Source organism: Pseudophryne corroboree, chromosome 7 (assembly GCF_028390025.1).
Source record: "Pseudophryne corroboree isolate aPseCor3 chromosome 7, aPseCor3.hap2, whole genome shotgun sequence".
Classification (NCBI taxonomy): Eukaryota; Metazoa; Chordata; class Amphibia; order Anura; family Myobatrachidae; genus Pseudophryne; species Pseudophryne corroboree.
In genome coordinates this window covers 115,692,400-115,715,140 of record NC_086450.1, presented here as the reverse complement: position 1 = coordinate 115,715,140, position 22,741 = coordinate 115,692,400, and the positions used below count along the sequence as shown (strand labels likewise).

General features: G+C 47.5%; 1 protein-coding gene and 1 long non-coding RNA gene across 3 annotated transcripts in view; one reads left to right on the top strand and one right to left on the bottom strand.

Moving 5' to 3' along the window:
- The window catches only part of LOC134944749 (uncharacterized), a 160,413-nt gene extending 155,040 nt beyond the window's left edge, over positions 1-5,373 (bottom strand). For both annotated transcript variants that reach the window (XR_010181937.1, XR_010181938.1), the window contains exon 1: positions 5,248-5,373. This is a non-coding gene — a long non-coding RNA (uncharacterized LOC134944749). The remainder of the gene's footprint in view (positions 1-5,247) is intronic.
- The window catches only part of NOSTRIN (nitric oxide synthase trafficking), a 261,103-nt gene that overhangs the window by 97,340 nt on the left and 141,022 nt on the right, over positions 1-22,741 (top strand). The window lies entirely within an intron of this gene.

Sequence of the window (22,741 nt, the reverse complement as noted above, 5' to 3'; positions counted from 1 at the left end):
CAGATGTTGCCATGCTCATCCATCATTGCAGCATGGATGGCGTGACTAGTGTGCCTTAGTCTATGATGCACGCGTGTATATTCATGCACATGCCATAGACTTCTATGGAGCAAATGCTGGCTGCAACTATTCGCAACACAGCGTTCAGTGCAGCTTGCCGCGATGCGTATGCCCATGGTTACGCACTGCGGCAAAGATGAGGCTGGCTACATCTGTAGTGGCGGTGCTAGGGGCACCAGCCAAAATCTGCCTAGGGCATCAAATTGATTAGGGCTGGCTCTGGGCATAATGTGAATTTGGCTTATACCGTGTGGCATAATATGAATTTCGACTCATATCGTGTGGCATAATGTGAATTTTGGCTCATACTCTGTGGCATAATGTGAATTTGGATCATACTCTGTGGCATAATGTGAATTTGGATCATACTCTGTGGCAAAATGTATATTTGGATCATACTCTGTGGCATAATGTGAATTTGGATCATACTCTGTGGCGTAATGTGAATTTGGATCATACTCTGTTGCATAATGTGTATTTGGATCATACTGTGTGGTATAATGTGTATTTGGATCGTACTGTGTGGCGTAGTGGGAGTAAGGGGCACTACTGTCAGTAGCTTGTGAGCATGGGGACACGTATGACAAATGCTGGTGTCCTGCGGAGGAAGAGTGTGATGGCATAGAAAGAGGCAGATGTGGCTCTGATGGCACGTGTATATTTTAAACTGTACTTGTGTTCTATTAAAACTCAAATGTTCAGCTCCCTACATCTCCCATACTTTTCAGAATGTCCCACTCAAAATTAGGGTGTAGGTGCTTGGGGGTGCAAGGTGTGGGGAGGGAATGCATATGCACCTAGGCCCACCACTCTCTAGTTCCGTCACTGGATCAGGGATAGGTTGGGGAAGTGTAAGCAGCGATAGGGTGCAGCTAGGACTCAGGGTTATGCCGTAGCAGACAGTCAGTACGTTATTATTAGAACTAACTAGGGAAAAATTAGATTAAGCCATGTGATTTTACTGAGAGAATGTAAAATAGTGCTAAACATGTCTCTGGGCAGTGATAGACATGCCCATAAGGCGGTGTTAGACACACCCCTCCTGCGGTGCACCCCCTAATAAAATAAGCTGCGCACGCCTATGTACACTGCAGTGCACATGGTTTTGACCATTAGAGGAAGATTTTGCTTTTGCAATCAACCTTAAATTAGGCCCAGTATGGAGATTTCCTGAAATGCATACTGTGCATCACTCATTCTTACATGCGCTTAGTTTCTGAGCATGCACAGTGTAATAACATGCAAAACGTGGTGTAGCCCCAAGATCAATCTGTATTACATCCATATACAGTCCCATACCAATGTGCTATATAATGAGTCATGAAATACTATAACTACGTACTGTACACATACGCATTGGATACTATTATTTATTTATTACCAGTTTCTTATGATGCAGTTGGAAACAACAATGATAATACAAAACTGGGTAATAACAGACAGTTATATAAGTAGGAAGGCCCTGCTCACAAGCTTATAGGGAAATAGGCATTGACACCCAGGGCCGGCAACAGAGATCTTGGCGCCTCGTACACTGACATCTCTGCGGCCCCCTTCTTTCCCCCCACATACACACCACCACCTCAACCACCAAACCCACACATCCCTCCCCTGCATGTGCCACAAGGCTACGAAGTCACCAATATATAACATGCGTCATGACATCACATGCTCACTGATTCACGTCTGCAATACATGGACACAGAAACCATGGCATTAATATAATAATTGAACACAGTAGTGCACAAAAACATACAAACAACAATGGGGGTCATTCCGAGTTGTTCGCTCGGTAAAAATCTTCGCATCGCAGCGATTTTCCGCTTAATGCGCATGCGCAATGTCCGCACTGCGACTGCGCCAAGTAAATTTGCTATGCAGTTAGGAATTTTACTCACGGCATTTTCATCGTTCTGGCGATCGTAATGTGATTGACAGGAAATGGGTGTTACTGGGCGGAAACAGGCCGTTTTATGGGCATGTGGGGAAAAACGCTACCGTTTCCGGAAAAAACGCAGGAGTGGCCGGAGAAACGGAGGAGTGTCTGGCCGAACGCTGGGTGTGTTTGTGACGTCAAACCAGGAACGACAAGCACTGAAATGATCGCAGATGCCGAGTAAGTCTGGAGCTACTCAGAAACTGCTACGAGGTGTGTAATCGCAATATTGCGAATACATCGTTCGCAATTTTAAGATGCTAAGATTCACTCCCAGTAGGCGGCGGCTTAGCATGAGCAAATCTGCTAAAATCCGCTTGCGAGCGAACAACTCGGAATGACCCCCAATGTACAAGCATAAGATTACATACACTTGAAACAAATGCAAAAGTGACAATACCCATACCAAAAAATTGACTGAACTGAAATAAACTAAATAATTTGGAAGGGTGAGAGAGAGAAGGAGAAAGAAAGGGAGACAAAGAGAGAGAGAGGGAGAAAGGGATTAAGAGAGAGAAAGAGAGAGAGAGGGGTGAGAGAGAAGGAAGAGAGGGAAAGACAGGGAAAAGGAGAGAGAGTTCATGAGAATAAAACAGTAAAATGACACTAACACCACACTGTCTCTCTGATGATGCAGTCTGCTGTTTCTGTATGCCTCCGTCCTTGGGCAGCCCTGCTCTTCCTAGATGGTCGTTGTGGCTGGAAAAGAAGGGAAGAGCCGGCACCGTGGACACAGCCTAATGACGTCATCGCAGCACAGAACATGTGACGAGGGCCAGGGGAGGGTTGAGCATACTGTCACTGTGACTGGTGGCGCTACCCTCGCCTGTTTCGCGTTTTTTTGCTTACTTCAGTAATGATGAATATTCGTCCGGCACACTCAGTTTGTATATTCCATTTAGGTCATGAGGCCCCGTTTTCTGTCTCTCTGGACCACGGGGCCCCTCTGATTCTTGGGGCCTGGAATGAAAGCACCCTAATTACCCCCCCCGTCACGGACCTGACACACACATGCAGAAGTGCTGCAACATGGCTTACTGCAAGGCATGCAGTGCTATCAATATTCACAACGGCGAACGTACCATTAATTCCTAATGGAATTTAATGGTGCGATCGCTGGCTACAAACAGTCACATCCTGCCATGCAATGCAGCATGCCGCGATTCCGCATGCTGCATTGAAGTAAGATGGATCTAATTTAGAGTTAGACATAAATGCTAATTATTTGGATGCGGCTTGCTCTTTCTTGTTTTAGTTTGCATGTGCATCTTTTTATTTATTTATTTCTTAACAGTTACTAATATAGCACTGGCCTATTCAATTGCAACTTTATAATTGGAAACAGACAGTAATAGAACAAACTGATTAATAACAGACAGACATAGGGGTATATTCAATAAGAGTCGGATCCATTCCGACATGCAGTTGTCGGAATGGATCCGACAAACCCTATTCAATGGACGGCCAAATTCGACTGTCGGATTTGGCCGTACACAGGGTCCTGTCCTGCCGCTGCTGTCAGTGGCTACGGATGCGCTGACAACAGCGGCCAGGAGTGCAGATGGCGGCGTCCGTGAGCGGGACAGCTGCGGAGGTAAGCTGGGCAGCGGGGGGAGAAGAGATCGTCGGCCGGAGCTGGCTGTGGGGGGACAAGTCTGGGGTGGTGGGTGGAGGCGTTGCAGGGAAAGAGGTACCTGCGGGCCGCAGGGGGAGCAGAGATCAGCGGCTGGTGAAGAGAGCTGGCTGCGGGGGGGACATGTCTGCAGCGGTGGGGGGAGGCGCTGCAAGGAGACAGGTCTCCCTTTCTGACAAGTCAGCCCCTATTGAATAGGTTCGGAACCCCTTCCGACCTGTTTCTGTCGGAAGCTGCCGTCTTTCCGACAAGACGGCAGCTTCCGACAGTTATTGAATACACCCCATAGAGGTAAGAAGTCCCTGCTTGCAAGCTTACAATCTATGGCATACCTCCCAACTGTCCCGATTTTCGTGGGACAGTACCTTTTTTTTGGACTGTCCCGCTCTCCCACCTGCGGGGCGCAGTGTCCCGCGGTGGGGTGTGGGGCAGTTGGGAGGCTCCTGTCACTGCTGCTCTGCTTAGCAGAGCAACGGAGAGTAGACACTGTGCGCACAGCATCTATTCAGTGGAGACAGGGGGACTGGGGGCATGCCAGCAGCTCACAGAGTGCTGGGCATGCCCCCTCACTGACAACAACGGGGTCATGGCTGTCAATCGTGGCACTGTCATGAAGCCACGCCCTTTCCCTTAGACCACACCCATTTTCAGGTGCAAGAAGTCCTTCTTCGTCGAGTTCAAATGTTGTGAGGTATGCTATGGGGAAGTAGGTGAGTCTGCAGGGAACGCTTGAAGAGTTGTAGGGGCAGCTACAAACGATATCAGATGCAAACATATGCAGACCACCAGGGCCGGACTGGGACTAAAAATAGGCCCTGGCATTTTTGAAGCACACAGGCCCACCTCTGTGACTCCTCCCCTTACTATTCCTGACTCCTCCCACTTATTAGTCTATGTTCTTACAAATATAATTAATATTCTAACAACATACAGGCGTACATCATTCTCTATTAAAATATACACAACCAGTGGTTGAAGTGGAAATTTTGAAGTGGGGGTATGGAAATGTGAGGTTTGTAAGTAAGCGTGCGCCAAAGGGGCGTGGCCACTCAAAGGGGGCGTGGCCTTCAGTGTAGTTTACCACACCATACACCCCTTGTACGCATTATGCACCACAATAGTAGGACCCCTTATACTATCTAGTACTGCTGCCCCTTTCACATTATACCACACAGTATGAGCCAAAATTCACATTACAGCACCCGGTATGAGCCGAAATTTACATTATATGCCCCCGATAGTGCAGTGACAGGTAAACAATTGCCCCCACAGTGCCAGGTATACAAATGCCCCACAGTGCCAGCCAATTGCCCCCACAGTGTCAGGTATACAAATGCCCCCACAGTGCAAGGTATACAAATGTCCCCACAGTGCCAGGTATACAGATGCCCCCACAGTGCAAGGTATACAGATGCCCCCACAGTGCCATGTATACAGATGCCCCCACAGTGCCAGGTAAACAATTGCCCCCACAGTGCCAGGTATACAAATGCCCCACAGTGCAAGCCAATTGCCCCCACAGTGCCAGGTATACAATTGCCCCACAGTGCCAGCCAATTGCCCCCACAGTGCCAGGTATACAATTGCCCCCACAGCAGCCAGTGCTGCAGCTGCTTACCGCTGCTGCACTGCTGCTGCTGCTCCTCCTCCTCCGGGCTGTGAGGGATGGGGGTGAGAGTGCCGGGCGCCCGTCAGCGCGGCTGTGTCTGGCGCGGTAGCGTATAGCGTTCAAACCAGCCGCCGGTTCGTGAGCCAATCAGAGCTCGCGGACCGGCGGCTTCTGATTGGCTGCCGGTCCGCGAGCTCTGATTGGCTCACGAACCGGCGGCTGCTTTGAAGTCCGTTATACGCGCCGCGCCAGACACAGCCATGCTGGCGGGCGCCCGGCGCTCTCACCCCGTCCCTCACAGCTCTCCAATCCTGACAGCTGAGACGCGCTGCCGCCGGACTGAGCGGCAGCGCGTCTCAGTGACCGCTGGACCGGCCCACGTGGCCATCGGCCCTTCTGGCATTTGCCAGAAGTGCCAGATGGCCAGTCCGGCCCTGCAGACCACTAACCATTGTATTTGTACGCTAGCAATCAGGTTTGTTTGTGTACAAATTTGAATCAGGTCCTGATTTCAGTACTTCTTATCTACACTATCCTGACATTTACTGTGTATTGCAGTTTTTAAAATTTTTATGTACTCTCAGTGAAACCAAGCATCCTGTCCTATTCCTAGCACTTATGCAAAATAACATTACTGACAACTGCTGACTTTGCAAATCTGATACTCATATATTGCATTGATTCTCATATTGGCATTGAAATCACATTTTTTTTTATAAAGTTTCTTTTTACGTAAGATGAATATCCATATCTGTATATGAGAAGGAGCATACTATAGTTCTTATTCATGTAATCACTGCTTCTTAGCGTGGCATTCCGTAGGACAAGAAACATTGCTGTCATTGATTAGCTACAAATTAGATTAAAGATAAGTTTGGTAACCAGGTTAGAGTTCACGTAAGTGATTCTGTAGCATGCTAAGTATAGGCGTGCATGATCAACAACCTGGCATTATTTTCCCAAAAACAGACCTTTCCGCCATATTAATTTATGTAATTAAGCATTTATACGGATAGTGTAGCATGCAGCCATGGTACCCATAACATGCGTGTTTCGGCAGTGCCCAGAACATGTGTGTGCTACGGTGCCCCCTCCTCCAAGTGTGTCAGGGACTGGGGGACGGGGTGTCCAGCATGTGGGAGAAAATTAAAGGTAAATATAAACATTAGAGACAGTATCAAACTGGGGTATGGAGAGCTACAGAAGATATATTCCAGCCTGCTAAAGTGTTTCCACTAATAAAATAATATATCATTAATATAAGCAATGTTACATTATATTCTGTAATTTAATGCCACCAATAGGGACCACATGTCACATAATAATGCCCCTAATTCACATTACACCACACATTAGTACCCCTTATTATCAATACACCACACAGCAGTGCCCACAATTCTCATCATGACACACATTAGTGCCCCTTATTCAAATTATGCCAGACAGTAGTGCCCCTTATTCATTTACATCACACAGTAGTGTTCCTTATTCACATTATACCACACAGTTGTGCTTTTTATTCACATTACACCACACAGTAGTGCCAATTAGTCATATCATGTCACACAGTTGTGCCTCTTATTAATGTTATGCCACAGTAGTGCCACATATTCACATTATGCCACATAGCAGTTCCTATTATTCACATTATGCCACACAGTAATTCCCACAATTCACGTCATATCATAAAGTAGTGCTCCTTATTCACGTTATGCCACACAGTAGTTGTTATGAACCACAGGTAGTGGTTCATTCCTGTTTTCCGTTTATGTATTTTATGTGTTAGTTCTCTTGCAGGCCAGGATTTCCCTTTGCTCTGGTTTAGAATACTCTTGTTTGCTGCCTGTGGTGAGTCTGTGTAATTGCAGCCTGTTCCCATGTGTTCAGCCTCACCTGTCTGTTAATTGCACCTCTCAGTTGTGCAGCAGGGCAGCTGCACAACATAATTAATTAGGTTCTCTGCAGCTATTGGAGGGCTGCCTGTTATATTCTGTCTCAGTGCATTTCACAGATGCCGGTGATAGTTCCTGTCCAGTTTCTGAGCTTCTGTCTAGCAGTTTCTGTCTAGCTGCTTCCAGCCTTGATCCAGTGTCTGATCCAGTGTCTGATCCAGTGTCTGACCCAGTGTCTGATCCAGCTTCTTGCCTTGAAGCGTTCCTGTCCTGAAGTCCAGTGGCTTTGTCTATTCCTGATCCTGATTCGGTATCCTGTTCCTTGGTGTCCACTGCTCAGTCGTTGGAACTCTGCCTGTCCTCTGGTCCTGAGAGCCTGTGTCAGCTACATTGGGGGTTCCTGTCCGTTTGCCAGTATTTGTACCGGTTCCGTGAGTAGCGGCTTTGCCGCGTCCGTCGGCCATGGCTGCTGTATTCTTTAGTTTCTAGTTACTGGTGTTTTGCAGAGGGTTCTGCATATGCTGTCACCGCCGGTACACAACAGTATTGTGTCGGCGTGTGGGCAGCATTTCCTTTGTTGTTGTTTATCCTGGCAGCTGTGCCACACATACTTTATTTAAGTTCAGTAGCGCCCCTAACTCTGTATTTCTGTCTTTAGTTAGAGGTTCCCCTTGTCATCACCCCGTCTCAGTTTACGCCTTGTCTCCAACTAAGACCGGGAGGCATCTGAGTTGGGCAGACATAATCCGCCCTTCAAACGCGGCTGCCGTGGGCCCAAGAAACCATAGTCACGCAGGCGTAGGCTAACAACGAGGGTGAGACAACGGAGTCAGGTTTCCGTAGGGGTTGCTGCTGAGCTCCGTATCTATTGCAGCTTTATGTTCCTGTACTTGGGGCTCATCCGCCCAGTTCCAGGAGTACCAAGTACAGTGAACGTAACATTATCACCGGCCATACAACAAAAAAGGAACAAAGCTAAATAGTAGTTTTTTCTTTTTTGGCCCAGTCCAGTCCTGTCTAGAATCCAGTCCAGAATCCAGTCCTGTCTGGAATCCAGTCCAGAATCCAGTCCTGTCTAGAATCCAGTCCAGAATCCAGTCTTGTCTAGAATCTTGTCTAGAATCTTATCTTGTCTTGTCTAGTTTGAAATCCTCCTATGCCTACTATTCAAGCCCTGCAGGCGTCTCTCTCAGCCCTGGACTCTGCTTTCAGTGCTTTGAAACCTGAGCGGCTGGAAGTTTTGCAGCAATCCTTAAAGCAACTGCAGAACCTTCTGACCAAAATTTTGCTTATTTTGCCAGAAGTTGTTGAGAGTTCATCCTCTAAAAATACTCCTGTTCTTGGTGACAAGAGAATCCTCAGGTTTAATTGAAGAGAAAAGGTTTAAAAGTTTTCCGCGGCCCAGGCTCTCAGAAGAGGAGCGTCTGCGTCGCAGAAACTTAAACTTATGTCTATATTGTGGGGGTTTAGGCCACTATCTGCAGATCTGTGAGTTGCGCAAGCCAAAGTGTGGCGACAAGTCCTACCCTCTGGCCAAGTTGAGTCAGGATTTAAGACCTACTCCTGTCTCCACTGTGGCAGAAGTACTTGTCACAAAACCCACACTAAAAAGCACTCTGTCCTATAATTGGGGTCCTTGGGCTAGGGAGCCCTATTATAGATTCAGGAACCAAAGAAGAATGTTTCTCTCCTCTCTTGATTTTCCTGTTGAATCAGAGTTACAAACCCCGGTAGTGGATGCCCGGGGTCCCGAAGCGGTACCCGATACCCAGAGTCCTGGAGCGGTACCCGATGCCCAGAGTCCTGGAGCGGTACCCGATGCCCAGAGTCCTGGAGCAGTACCCGATGCTCTGGGTCATAGAGGGACATTAGATATAATAGCTCAGGTGTCAATACCAGAAGGGGTCTCAGAAGCTGTTACCCCAGGTAGGGACTTGAAAAGCGCAACCCCAGAAAAGGTGTCTAAAACCATAGTTCTAGAAGGGAACTCGAGAAGCAAAACCCCAGAAGGGATCTTTGAAGTAATATCCCCAAGTGGGTTCTCGAGAGACACAGCCCCAGAGAAGGGTCTAGAGGTCACTTCCCCAGGAAAGGACTCAAGAGGCATAGCGTTAGTGGAGGTTCTGAAGGTTATAGCTTCAGCAAAAGTCCCGGAGGTCATAGTCCCGGGAGAAGTTTCGATAATTATCATCTCAGAGAGGGAGGCTGATGGCCCGGTCCCGGAGAGGGAGGCTGACGGCCCGGTCCCGGAGAGGGAGGCTGACGGCCCGGTCCCAGAGAGGGAGGCTGACGGCCCGGTCCCAGAGAGGGAGGCTGACGGCCCGGTCTCAGAGAGGGAGGCTGACGGCCCGGCCCCAGAGAGGGAGGCCGACGGTCCGGTCCCAGAGAGGGAGGCTGATGGTCCGGTCCCAGTAAAAGAATCCGAGGTGCTGACCCCAGCGGGGTTCCCGAGGGCCACTGCCCCGGGTGGGGTTCCCGAGGGCCACTGCCCCGGGTGGGGTTCCCGAGGGCCACTGCCCCGGGTGGGGTTCCCGAGGGCCACTGCCCCGGGTGGGGTTCCGAGGACCACTGCCCCAGGTGGGGTTCAGAAAGTCTCAGCCTCGAGTAAGGTCAGTAGTGACCAGGTCCTAGCTAGAGATGAGCGCCTGAAATTTTTCGGGTTTTGTGTTTTGGTTTTGGGTTCGGTTCCGCGGCCGTGTTTTGGGTTCGAACGCGTTTTGGCAAAACCTCACCAAATTTTTTTTGTCGGATTCGGGTGTGTTTTGGATTCGGGTGTTTTTTTCAAAAAACACTAAAAAACAGCTTAAATCATAGAATTTGGGGGTCATTTTGATCCCAAAGTATTATTAACCTCAAAAACCATAATTTACACTCATTTTCAGTCTATTCTGAATACCTCACACCTCACAATATTATTTTTAGTCCTAAAATTTGCACCGAGGTCGCTGTGTGAGTAAGATAAGCGACCCTAGTGGCCGACACAAACACCGGGCCCATCTAGGAGTGGCACTGCAGTGTCACGCAGGATGTCCCTTCCAAAAAACCCTCCCCAAACAGCACATGACGCAAAGAAAAAAAGAGGCGCAATGAGGTAGCTGTGTGAGTAAGATTAGCGACCCTAGTGGCCGACACAAACACCGGGCCCATCTAGGAGTGGCACTGCAGTGTCACGCAGGATGTCCCTTCCAAAAAACCCTCCCCAAACAGCACATGACGCAAAGAAAAAAAGAGGCGCAATGAGGTAGCTGTGTGAGTAAGATTAGCGACCCTAGTGGCCGACACAAACACCGGGCCCATCTAGGAGTGGCACTGCAGTGTCACGCAGGATGTCCCTTCCAAAAAACCCTCCCCAAACAGCACATGACGCAAAGAAAAAAAGAGGCGCAATGAGGTAGCTGTGTGAGTAAGATTAGCGACCCTAGTGGCCGACACAAACACCGGGCCCATCTAGGAGTGGCACTGCAGTGTCACGCAGGATGTCCCTTCCAAAAAACCCTCCCCAAACAGCACATGACGCAAAGAAAAAAAGAGGCGCAATGAGGTAGCTGTGTGAGTAAGATTAGCGACCCTAGTGGCCGACACAAACACCGGGCCCATCTAGGAGTGGCACTGCAGTGTCACGCAGGATGTCCCTTCCAAAAAACCCTCCCCAAACAGCACATGACGCAAAGAAAAAAAGAGGCGCAATGAGGTAGCTGTGTGAGTAAGATTAGCGACCCTAGTGGCCGACACAAACACCGGGCCCATCTAGGAGTGGCACTGCAGTGTCACGCAGGATGTCCCTTCCAAAAAACCCTCCCCAAACAGCACATGACGCAAAGAAAAAAAGAGGCGCAATGAGGTAGCTGTGTGAGTAAGATTAGCGACCCTAGTGGCCGACACAAACACCGGGCCCATCTAGGAGTGGCACTGCAGTGTCACGCAGGATGTCCCTTCCAAAAAACCCTCCCCAAACAGCACATGACGCAAAGAAAAAAAGAGGCGCAATGAGGTAGCTGTGTGAGTAAGATTAGCGACCCTAGTGGCCGACACAAACACCGGGCCCATCTAGGAGTGGCACTGCAGTGTCACGCAGGATGTCCCTTCCAAAAAACCCTCCCCAAACAGCACATGACGCAAAGAAAAAAAGAGGCGCAATGAGGTAGCTGACTGTGTGAGTAAGATTAGCGACCCTAGTGGCCGACACAAACACCGGGCCCATCTAGGAGTGGCACTGCAGTGTCACGCAGGATGTCCCTTCCAAAAAACCCTCCCCAATCAGCACATGATGCAAAGAAAAAGAAAAGAAAAAAGAGGTGCAAGATGGAATTGTCCTTGGGCCCTCCCACCCACCCTTATGTTGTATAAACAAAACAGGACATGCACACTTTAACCAACCCATCATTTCAGTGACAGGGTCTGCCACACGACTGTGACTGATATGACGGGTTGGTTTGGACCCCCCCCAAAAAAGAAGCAATTAATCTCTCCTTGCACAAACTGGCTCTACAGAGGCAAGATGTCCACCTCATCTTCACCCTCCGATATATCACCGTGTACATCCCCCTCCTCACAGATTATCAATTCGTCCCCACTGGAATCCACCATCTCAGCTCCCTGTGTACTTTGTGGAGGCAATTGCTGCTGGTCAATGTCTCCGCGGAGGAATTGATTATAATTCATTTTAATGAACATCATCTTCTCCACATTTTCTGGATGTAACCTCGTACGCCGATTGCTGACAAGGTGAGCGGCGGCACTAAACACTCTTTCGGAGTACACACTTGTGGGAGGGCAACTTAGGTAGAATAAAGCCAGTTTGTGCAAGGGCCTCCAAATTGCCTCTTTTTCCTGTTAGTATAAGTACGGACTGTGTGACGTGCCTACTTGGATGCGGTCACTCATATAATCCTCCACCATTCTATCAATGTTGAGAGAATCATATGCAGTGACAGTAGACGACATGTCCGTAATCGTTGTCAGGTCCTTCAGTCCGGACCAGATGTCAGCATCAGCAGTCGCTCCAGACTGCCCTGCATCACCGCCAGCGGGTGGGCTCGGAATTCTGAGCCTTTTCCTCGCACCCCCAGTTGCGGGAGAATGTGAAGGAGGAGATGTTGACAGGTCGCGTTCCGCTTGACTTGACAATTTTGTCACCAGCAGGTCTTTCAACCCCAGCAGACCTGTGTCTGCCGGAAAGAGAGATCCATGGTAGGCTTTAAATCTAGGATCGAGCACGGTGGTCAAAATGTAGTGCTCTGATTTCAACAGATTGACCACCCGTGAATCCTTGTTAAGCGAATTAAGGGCTGCATCCACAAGTCCCACATGCCTAGCGGAATCGCTCCCTTTTAGCTCCTTCTTCAATGCCTCCAGCTTCTTCTGCAAAAGCCTGATGAGGGGAATGACCTGACTCAGGCTGGCAGTGTCTGAACTGACTTCACGTGTGGCAAGTTCAAAGGGCATCAGAACCTTGCACAACGTTGAAATCATTCTCCACTGCACTTGAGACAGGTGCATTCCACCTACTATATCGTGCTCAATTGTATAGGCTTGAATGGCCTTTTGCTGCTCCTCCAACCTCTGAAGCATATAGAGGGTTGAATTCCACCTCGTTACCACTTCTTGCTTCAGATGATGGCAGGGCAGGTTCAGTAGTTTTTGGTGGTGCTCCAGTCTTCTGTACGTGGTGCCTGTACGCCGAAAGTGTCCCGCAATTTTTCTGGCCACCGACAGCATCTCTTGCACGCCCCTGTCGTTTTTTAAAAAATTCTGCACCACCAAATTCAAGGTATGTGCAAAACATGGGACGTGCTGGAATTTGCCCATATTTAATGCACACACAATATTGCTGGCGTTGTCCGATGCCACAAATCCACAGGAGAGTCCAATTGGGGTAAGCCATTCCGCGATGATCTTCCTCAGTTGCCGTAAGAGGTTTTCAGCTGTGTGCGTATTCTGGAAAGCGGTGATACAAAGCGTAGCCTGCCTAGGAAAGAGTTGGCGTTTGCGAGATGCTGCTACTGGTGCCGCCGCTGCTGTTCTTGCGGCGGGAGTCCATACATCTACCCAGTGGGCTGTCACAGTCATATAGTCCTGACCCTGCCCTGCTCCACTTGTCCACATGTCCGTGGTTAAGTGGACATTGGGTACAACTGCATTTTTTAGGACACTGGTGAGTCTTTTTCTGACGTCCGTGTACATTCTCGGTATCGCCTGCCTAGAGAAGTGGAACCTAGATGGTATTTGGTAACGGGGGCACACTGCCTCAATAAATTGTCTAGTTCCCTGTGAACTAACGGCGGATACCGGACGCACGTCTAACACCAACATAGTTGTCAAGGACTCAGTTATCCGCTTTGCAGTAGGATGACTGCTGTGATATTTCATCTTCCTCGCAAAGGACTGTTGAACAGTCAATTGCTTACTGGAAGTAGTACAAGTGGGCTTACGACTTCCCCTCTGGGATGACCATCGACTCCCAGCGGCAACAACAGCAGCGCCAGCAGCAGTAGGCGTTACACGCAAGGATGCATCGGAGGAATCCCAGGCAGGAGAGGACTCGTCAGAATTGCCAGTGACATGGCCTGCAGGACTATTGGCATTCCTGGGGAAGGAGGAAATTGACACTGAGGGAGTTGGTGGGGTGGTTTGCGTGAGCTTGGTTACAAGAGGAAGGGATTTACTGGTCAGTGGACTGCTTCCGCTGTCACCCAAAGTTTTTGAACTTGTCACTGACTTATTATGAATGCGCTGCAGGTGACGTATAAGGGAGGATGTTCCGAGGTGGTTAACGTCCTTACCCCTACTTATTACAGCTTGACAAAGGGAACACACGGCTTGACACCTGTTGTCCGCATTTCTGGTGAAATACCTCCACACCGAAGAGCTGATTTTTTTGGTATTTTCACCTGGCATGTCAACGGCCATATTCCTCCCACGGACAACAGGTGTCTCCCCGGGTGCCTGACTTAAACAAACCACCTCACCATCAGAATCCTCCTGGTCAATTTCCTCCCCAGCGCCAGCAACACCCATATCCTCCTCATCCTGGTGTACTTCAACACTGACATCTTCAATCTGACTATCAGGAACTGGACTGCAGGTGCTCCTTCCAGCACTTGCAGGGGGCGTGCAAATGGTGGAAGGCGCATGCTCTTCACGTCCAGTGTTGGGAAGGTCAGGCATCGCAACCGACACAATTGGACTCTCCTTGTGGATTTGGGATTTCAAAGAACGCACAGTTCTTTGCGGTGCTTTTGCCAGCTTGAGTCTTTTCAGTTTTCTAGCGAGAGGCTGAGTGCTTCCATCCTCATGTGAAGCTGAACCACTAGCCATGAACATAGGCCAGGGCCTCAGCCGTTCCTTGCCACTCCGTGTGGTAAATGGCATATTGGCAAGTTTACGCTTCTCCTCCGACAATTTTATTTTAGGTTTTGGTGTCCTGTTTTTTACTGATATTTGGTGTTTTGGTTTTGACATGCTCTGTACTATGCCATTGGGCATCGGCCTTGGCAGACGACGTTGCTGGCATTTCATCGTCTCGGCCATGACTAGTGGCAGCAGCTTCAGCACGAGGTGGAAGTGGATCTTGATCTTTCCCTAATTTTGGAACCTCAACATTTTTGTTCTCCATATTTTAATAGGCACAACTAAAAGGCACCTCAGGTAAACAATGGAGATGGATGGATTGGATACTAGTATACAATTATGGACGGGCTGCCGAGTGCCGACACAGAGGTAGCCACAGCCGTGAACTACCGCACTGTACTGTGTCTGCTGCTAATATATAGACTGGTTGATAAAGAGATAGTATACTCGTAACTAGTATGTATGTATAAAGAAAGAAAAAAAAACCACGGTTAGGTGGTATATACAATTATGGACGGGCTGCCGAGTGCCGACACAGAGGTAGCCACAGCCGTGAACTACCGCACTGTACTGTGTCTGCTGCTAATATATAGACTGGTTGATAAAGAGATAGTATACTCGTAACTAGTATGTATGTATAAAGAAAGAAAAAAAAACCACGGTTAGGTGGTATATACAATTATGGACGGGCTGCCGAGTGCCGACACAGAGGTAGCCACAGCCGTGAACTACCGCACTGTACTGTGTCTGCTGCTAATATATAGACTGGTTGATAAAGAGATAGTATACTCGTAACTAGTATGTATGTATAAAGAAAGAAAAAAAAACCACGGTTAGGTGGTATATACAATTATGGACGGGCTGCCGAGTGCCGACACAGAGGTAGCCACAGCCGTGAACTACCGCACTGTACTGTGTCTGCTGCTAATATAGACTGGTTGATAAAGAGATAGTATACTCGTAACTAGTATGTATGTATAAAGAAAGAAAAAAAAACCACGGTTAGGTGGTATATACAATTATGGACGGGCTGCCGAGTGCCGACACAGAGGTAGCCACAGCCGTGAACTACCGCACTGTACTGTGTCTGCTGCTAATATATAGACTGGTTGATAAAGAGATAGTATACTCGTAACTAGTATGTATGTATAAAGAAAGAAAAAAAAACCACGGTTAGGTGGTATATACAATTATGGACGGGCTGCCGAGTGCCGACACAGAGGTAGCCACAGCCGTGAACTACCGCACTGTACTGTGTCTGCTGCTAATATATAGACTGGTTGATAAAGAGATAGTATACTCGTAACTAGTATGTATGTATAAAGAAAGAAAAAAAAACCACGGTTAGGTGGTATATACAATTATGGACAGGCTGCCGAGTGCCGACACAGAGGTAGCCACAGCCGTGAACTACCGCACTGTACTGTGTCTGCTGCTAATATATAGACTGGTTGATAAAGAGATAGTATACTCGTAACTAGTATGTATGTATAAAGAAAGAAAAAAAAACCACGGTTAGGTGGTATATACAATTATGGACGGGCTGCCGAGTGCCGACACAGAGGTAGCCACAGCCGTGAACTACCGCACTGTACTGTGTCTGCTGCTAATATATAGACTGGTTGATAAAGAGATAGTATACTCGTAACTAGTATGTATGTATAAAGAAAGAAAAAAAAACCACGGTTAGGTGGTATATACAATTATGGACGGGCTGCCGAGTGCCGACACAGAGGTAGCCACTGCCGTGAACTACCGCACTGTACTGTGTCTGCTGCTAATATATAGACTGGTTGATAAAGAGATAGTATACTCGTAACTAGTATGTATGTATAAAGAAAGAAAAAAAAACCACGGTTAGGTGGTATATACAATTATGGACGGGCTGCCGAGTGCCGACACAGAGGTAGCCACAGCCGTGAACTACCGCACTGTACTGTGTCTGCTGCTAATATATAGACTGGTTGATAAAGAGATAGTATACTCGTAACTAGTATGTATGTATAAAGAAAGAAAAAAAAACCACGGTTAGGTGGTATATACAATTATGGACGGGCTGCCGAGTGCCGACACAGAGGTAGCCACAGCCGTGAACTACCGCACTGTACTGTGTCTGCTGCTAATATATAGACTGGTTGATAAAGAGATAGTATACTCGTAACTAGTATGTATGTATAAAGAAAGAAAAAAAAACCACGGTTAGGTGGTATATACAATTATGGACGGGCTGCCGAGTGCCGACACAGAGGTAGCCACTGCCGTGAACTACCGCACTGTACTGTGTCTGCTGCTAATATAGACTGGTTGATAAAGAGATAGTATACTCGTAACTAGTATGTATGTATAAAGAAAGAAAAAAAAACCACGGTTAGGTGGTATATACAATTATGGACGGGCTGCCGAGTGCCGACACAGAGGTAGCCACAGCCGTGAACTACCGCACTGTACTGTGTCTGCTGCTAATATAGACTGGTTGATAAAGAGATAGTATACTACTAATATTATATATACTGGTGGTCAGGTCACTGGTCACTAGTCACACTGGCAGTGGCACTCCTGCAGCAAAAGTGTGCACTGTTTTAATATAATATTATGTACTCCTGGCTCCTGCTATAACCTATTACTGGCACTGCAGTAGTGCTCCCCAGTCTCCCCCACAATTATAAGCTGTGTGAGCTGAGCAGTCAGACAGATATATAATATATATAGATGATGCAGCACACTGGCCTGAGCCTGAGCAGTGCACACAGATATGGTATGTGACTGACTGAGTCACTGTGTGTATCGCTTTTTTCAGGCAGAGAACGGATATATTAAATAAACTGCACTGTGTGTCTGGTGGTCACTCACTATATAATATATTATGTACTCCTGGCTCCTGCTATAACCTATAACTGGCACTGCAGTAGTGCTCCCCAGTCTCCCCCACAATTATAAGCTGTGTGAGCTGAGCAGTCAGACAGATATATATAATATTATATATAGATAATAGATGATGCAGCACACTGGCCTGAGCCTGAGCAGTGCACACAGATATGGTATGTGACTGAGTCACTGTGTGCTGTGTATCGCTTTTTTCAGGCAGAGAACGGATTATAAATAAAACTGGTGGTCACTATCAGCAAAACTCTGCACTGTACTGAGTACTCCTAATGCTCCCCAAAATTAGTAAATCAAGTGTCTCTCTAATCTATTCTAAACGGAGAGGACGCCAGCCACGTCCTCTCCCTATCAATCTCAATGCACGTGTGAAAATGGCGGCGACGCGCGGCTCCTTATATAGAATCCGAGTCTCGCGATAGAATCCGAGCCTCGCGAGAATCCGACAGCGTCATGATGACGTTCGGGCGCGCTCGGGTTAACCGAGCAAGGCGGGAAGATCCGAGTCGCTCGGACCCGTGAAAAAAAACATGAAGTTCGTGCGGGTTCGGATTCAGAGAAACCGAACCCGCTCATCTCTAGTCCTAGCAAAGCACTCTAGTCAGTCAGATGGGAAGGAAGCAGATCCTGACTCTGTTGATATCTCAACATCTATAATCTCTGATGGGGACTTAGTCCAATTTCTGGCGCTTTGCAAACACTATTACATCATTATGTTGTCTAGACCATTTCTGGGCATCACTTCAGAGAACCTTGTGCTCTATCTGATATATTCCTTTAGAGGGGAGCCTTTTGAGTGGGCATCCAATTTAATGAAAACTGAAGATCCCATTCTTCAGGATCCCCCGGCATTAAGTGATGCAGTTATTAAGAGATATGGTTCCAAAGAAATTGGTTCAGGTTCCTCTAGGTCACCCGTCTTATCTGCTGAGAGTCCACCGTATACTGTAAACTCGGCACAAAAGTCTCAGCCCGTTGTTTTGACTGCAGGATGTGCTTTTCTGTCTTCTTCTAGTAGTAGTACTTTGCCTGAAAGTTCAGTTCCCAAGGTTAAGAAACCAATCTCTGATTTGAACCCAGCCTTGCTGGAAGGTACCATCAGTTCAGACAATGTTTGGGGAATTACCTTGGTCAGACCTCAAGAACTTTGTAAAAAAAAAGAAGAAGAAAAAGAAATAATTGCTGACTCTTGCCTTGTTATATATTAAAAAAAAATAGGATTTTAGTACCTACCAGTAAATCCTTTTCTCTTAGTCCGTAGAGGATGCTGGGGACTCCAAAAGGACCATGGGGTATAGACGGATCTGCAGGAGCTTGGGCACACTATAAAGACTTAAACTGGGTGTGAACTGGCTCCTCCCTCTATGCCCCTCCTCCAGTTAGAAAACTGTGCACAGGAGAGATGGACAATTTCGAGGAAAGAATTTATTGTTATAATACGGTGAGTGTCATACCAGCTCACACCTCAAACACACTGTAAAACGTGGTATTCAGTAGAATACCAGCCAACGGTATGAATAAAACACAGCCACATGCTGAGAGAATATGTAACACAACCATTGTGTCCACATAAGCAAAAATAAGACCCCGCATGCCATGTCATGAACAACAGTAGCAACCGCCAGACAAAGAAGACACACCACCAGGGTGTAACCAAAAGCAATAACTGCAGACACAGTACGCACCGGGATGGGCACCCAGCATCCTCTACGGACTAAGAGAAAAGGATTTACCGGTAGGTACTAAAATCCTATTTTCTCATACGTCCTAGAGGATGCTGGGGACTCCAAAAGGACCATGGGGTTTATACCAAAGCTCCAAAACGGGCGGGAGAGTGCGGACTCTGCAGCACCGAATGAGCAAACATAAGGTCCCCAAAAATCAGGGTATCAAACTTGTAGAGCCTAGCAAAAGCGTTTGATACCGACCAAGAATCCGCTCGGCAAAGTGGAATCGCCGAGACTCCTCGGGCATCCGCCCAAGAAAAACCCATCTTCCCAAAAGAATGGACCTCCACCGACTTCGGTGACGGCAATTCAGCCGTAGAACGAACATGCCAAACCGCATCACAGATTCAGCATGTAACAGACTGCATAACGCAGTCTCCCAAACCATGCTGGGAACATACCAGACAAACAGAGCCTCTGTTTTTCCAAACTGAGCCAAATTGACGACCTACATACTCAAATCCCTGGCCAGATCGAGGGAATTTGAATTAGCTAAAGCCTAAGTAACCACCGGCAACAAAATAGGCCGATTTCAGCGAAACCCAGAAACCACTCTTGGTAGAACTACCAACTGAGTACTCAATTCCTCTCTATCCACCTGAAAGATCAAACATGGCTCTTGTGAGACAAAACCACCACTTCCGACACCCGCTTTGCGGACGTCAAAGCCAATAGCCTGACCACGTTCCAAGAGAGAAATTTTGTAAAGAAACTTATTAGGCTTGCCTCCACACCGGCTTGTAACGTATGGATAAAAACGACCTAGCTGAAAGTCCTCTATAGGAGCCTTCCTGGATACACACCGAGACACATAATTACTCCAACTACGGTAGTAACGCTTTGCCGTTAGTTCTTTCCTAGCCTGAAGAATTAAGGAAACGACTTCCCTGGGATTACCCGTTCTGCTTAGGATATGGCATTCAACCGCCCCGCCGTCAGACGCAGCCGCGGTAAGTCCTGATACACGCTCTGATCTTGTTGTAACATTACCTCACGTAGAGGAAGAGGGCAATAATCTTCTATGAGTAAACCATGAAAAACTGGATAGCCAACCCTCGCTGGCTAGACTGGATTCAAGAGAATCACCGGAACCTATGATCATCTTACGCTTACCACTGTCAGAAAAGTGAAAGCGGAGAGGCCACATAGACCGACTAAAAACACCCACGGTGTCACGAGGATGTCCACTGCCATACCTTGAATGTCCCGTGACCTGGACCAATCTCCTTGAGGCCCCTCGTGAGGCGAGACGCCAACATGTCCAATTGTGACACTCCTCAAAGACTTGTTACGTCTGGGAAAGCTTCTCAATGATGACTGAATTTTTCCCGGCTGGATATCGTGTCCGCAGAGGAAATCTATTTCTCCGTTGTTTACCTCCGGAACGAAGACTGCTAATATAGCGTTTACCAGACTTCCCACTCAACTGCAACTGTGCATCTTCCGCCATTACCGCTTCGCTCCTTGTACCACTATAGCGCCTTACTTACGCCACTGCTGACAGGTCGTCTGGCAGAACTAACACGGGCAGAACACGAAGAATACGTTTGTCTAAAATAGCTCTTAATTCAAGAAAGCTTACAGCAGACAAGTTTCCCAACTTGACCTTATCCTCTGGAAATACGTCCCTTGCAACGGACTGCTCCCCAGCTTCGGAGATCTGTATGCACGGACAACAGGATCTAAACCTGGATCCCTAACCTTCATTCCTCTAAAAGAAAAGAACTGAGCAGACACCACAGGAGCGCTGTCCTGGCCGTTTGGATTATATTCCGGTTCATGCGCAGGTGAGACCCGGACCGCATTTCCGACTAGTCCAATGAAAACCACTCTGGTATTAGACCTGCTCACCGAAAAAGTCCTCCTAAGCCGCACCCATCTGTCTTATTAACGGAACATATTGATGAGGTGTCACCTCAAAACCGATCCAACTCTGGATCCTCAGACCTCTTTCCACAGGAAAAACACCGAACCTTAACCGGTCAGTATCTACTCTGAAACCCACTTTTGACATCTGCGTTGTTGGGAACAACAGCCAATCCCTGTGCCGAAGAACAGTCAGAGAGAAACAACGATTTGCACCTTTACACAGGGACAACCAGACAATGTCCTGAACCGGACGCACCTCTGTATGGCGTTGCGCACTACCTCCCCTTCCAGAGGGGAAAGGCAAGATCTATTAGAAAAAACAGTAAGGGGAAACAACCGTAACTCAGAGTGTTCCCCTTTGGCTTCTATAAATAACTCACAGGTCCTAGTCTATTTCTGGACTAACTGAAAATTAGTAGACAAGTGGTCACCGGAGTGGGGACCAGCCAGATAGACTCAGCGACAAGTGGTGGATGTAGTGGAAACAGAAAACGACATCCACTCTTGCGAACCTAACAAGGCTGCAGAACACTTACCTTTCCACCTTCCACTGTCTGCACAGAAAAGGGATAAAAAACGGTATCGAACCGGTTAAACGACTGCATCCCACAAAAGAATGCGTCACCAACCGTTGTGAAGGAGGCTAACTCACGAAGTTAGACTTACCAGTGGAAACTGCCGAGATTGACTGAACCGAGGCCACACCAAACAGCTGTATACCTCCCGCCAGCATCTCCCGGAGACATCCTCAGCATTTTTCCGGTCACACCTCCTGCTGTCACGTGGCAGCCTGCTGTAATGTTATAAGGAAAAATAAACATAGACAAGCCTACCCACTCTGGGTAGGATAATTCTATCGGATGCCTACCCGACTACAACTCTCCCTCAAGTGTATACAGTGCAAATAAGGTCAAAGTATAGAAATAAAATTTCACTTAGCTGCCTGTGAATGATCCTTTGCGACCGGGCTCTGCGTCGACTAGGAGTTGATTGTCATAATTTTCTCTCCGCGGTGTGAAGAGAATAATATTCAGACTCCTTGAGAGGATCGAAACTAACTCGTCACGGCCAATCTAGAGCTTAATCAACAGAGCGACCAGCACATGATAAGAATACCATTATTTCAGCATTCATGGATATACATCATGTAATACACAATAAAACACATATATCCTAACCATGCATATATAACCTATATCTACATATACACATATAGATATAACCTATACGCAAGTGGATTGTCCAGACCTGTCAGGTCCCTAGTGACAGTAATGTGTTGCGAATGTGTATGACCATGTACTGACATGCCCCCGATGTGGATCTACCAGGAACATTATGGTCGACAGAAACTTAGTAAATGTCGACAGCAAGGAATAGTAAGTGGGCAAAAAATAATAATAATAATCACGGAACCCCGAGGGGTCTGAGGGAAGCATACAAATACAATTTCTATAACACTCCCCCCTCCCCATGTACATATAAATATACATATATATACAGGTACAAGGCAATAACAGCCTGATAATTCTTTACCCAGGAAATACCGTTGATGCGACAGGGCATCCATAAACAACTGTATCTCCCCTATCGTGTTTACTGTTTAAGCACACAAACACCCATTTGCTAATACTTAATTTTCCGAATCAAGTACCGCCATACGCCGGCGACGCCGACAGTTATCCCCACAGCAGCTTATGACAAAACGCTCACCCCTGCCGACATGTTGACTAACCAATAGTGGGTACATCCAGGGAAACAGTGAATTTATGTAATATAAGAGTGATT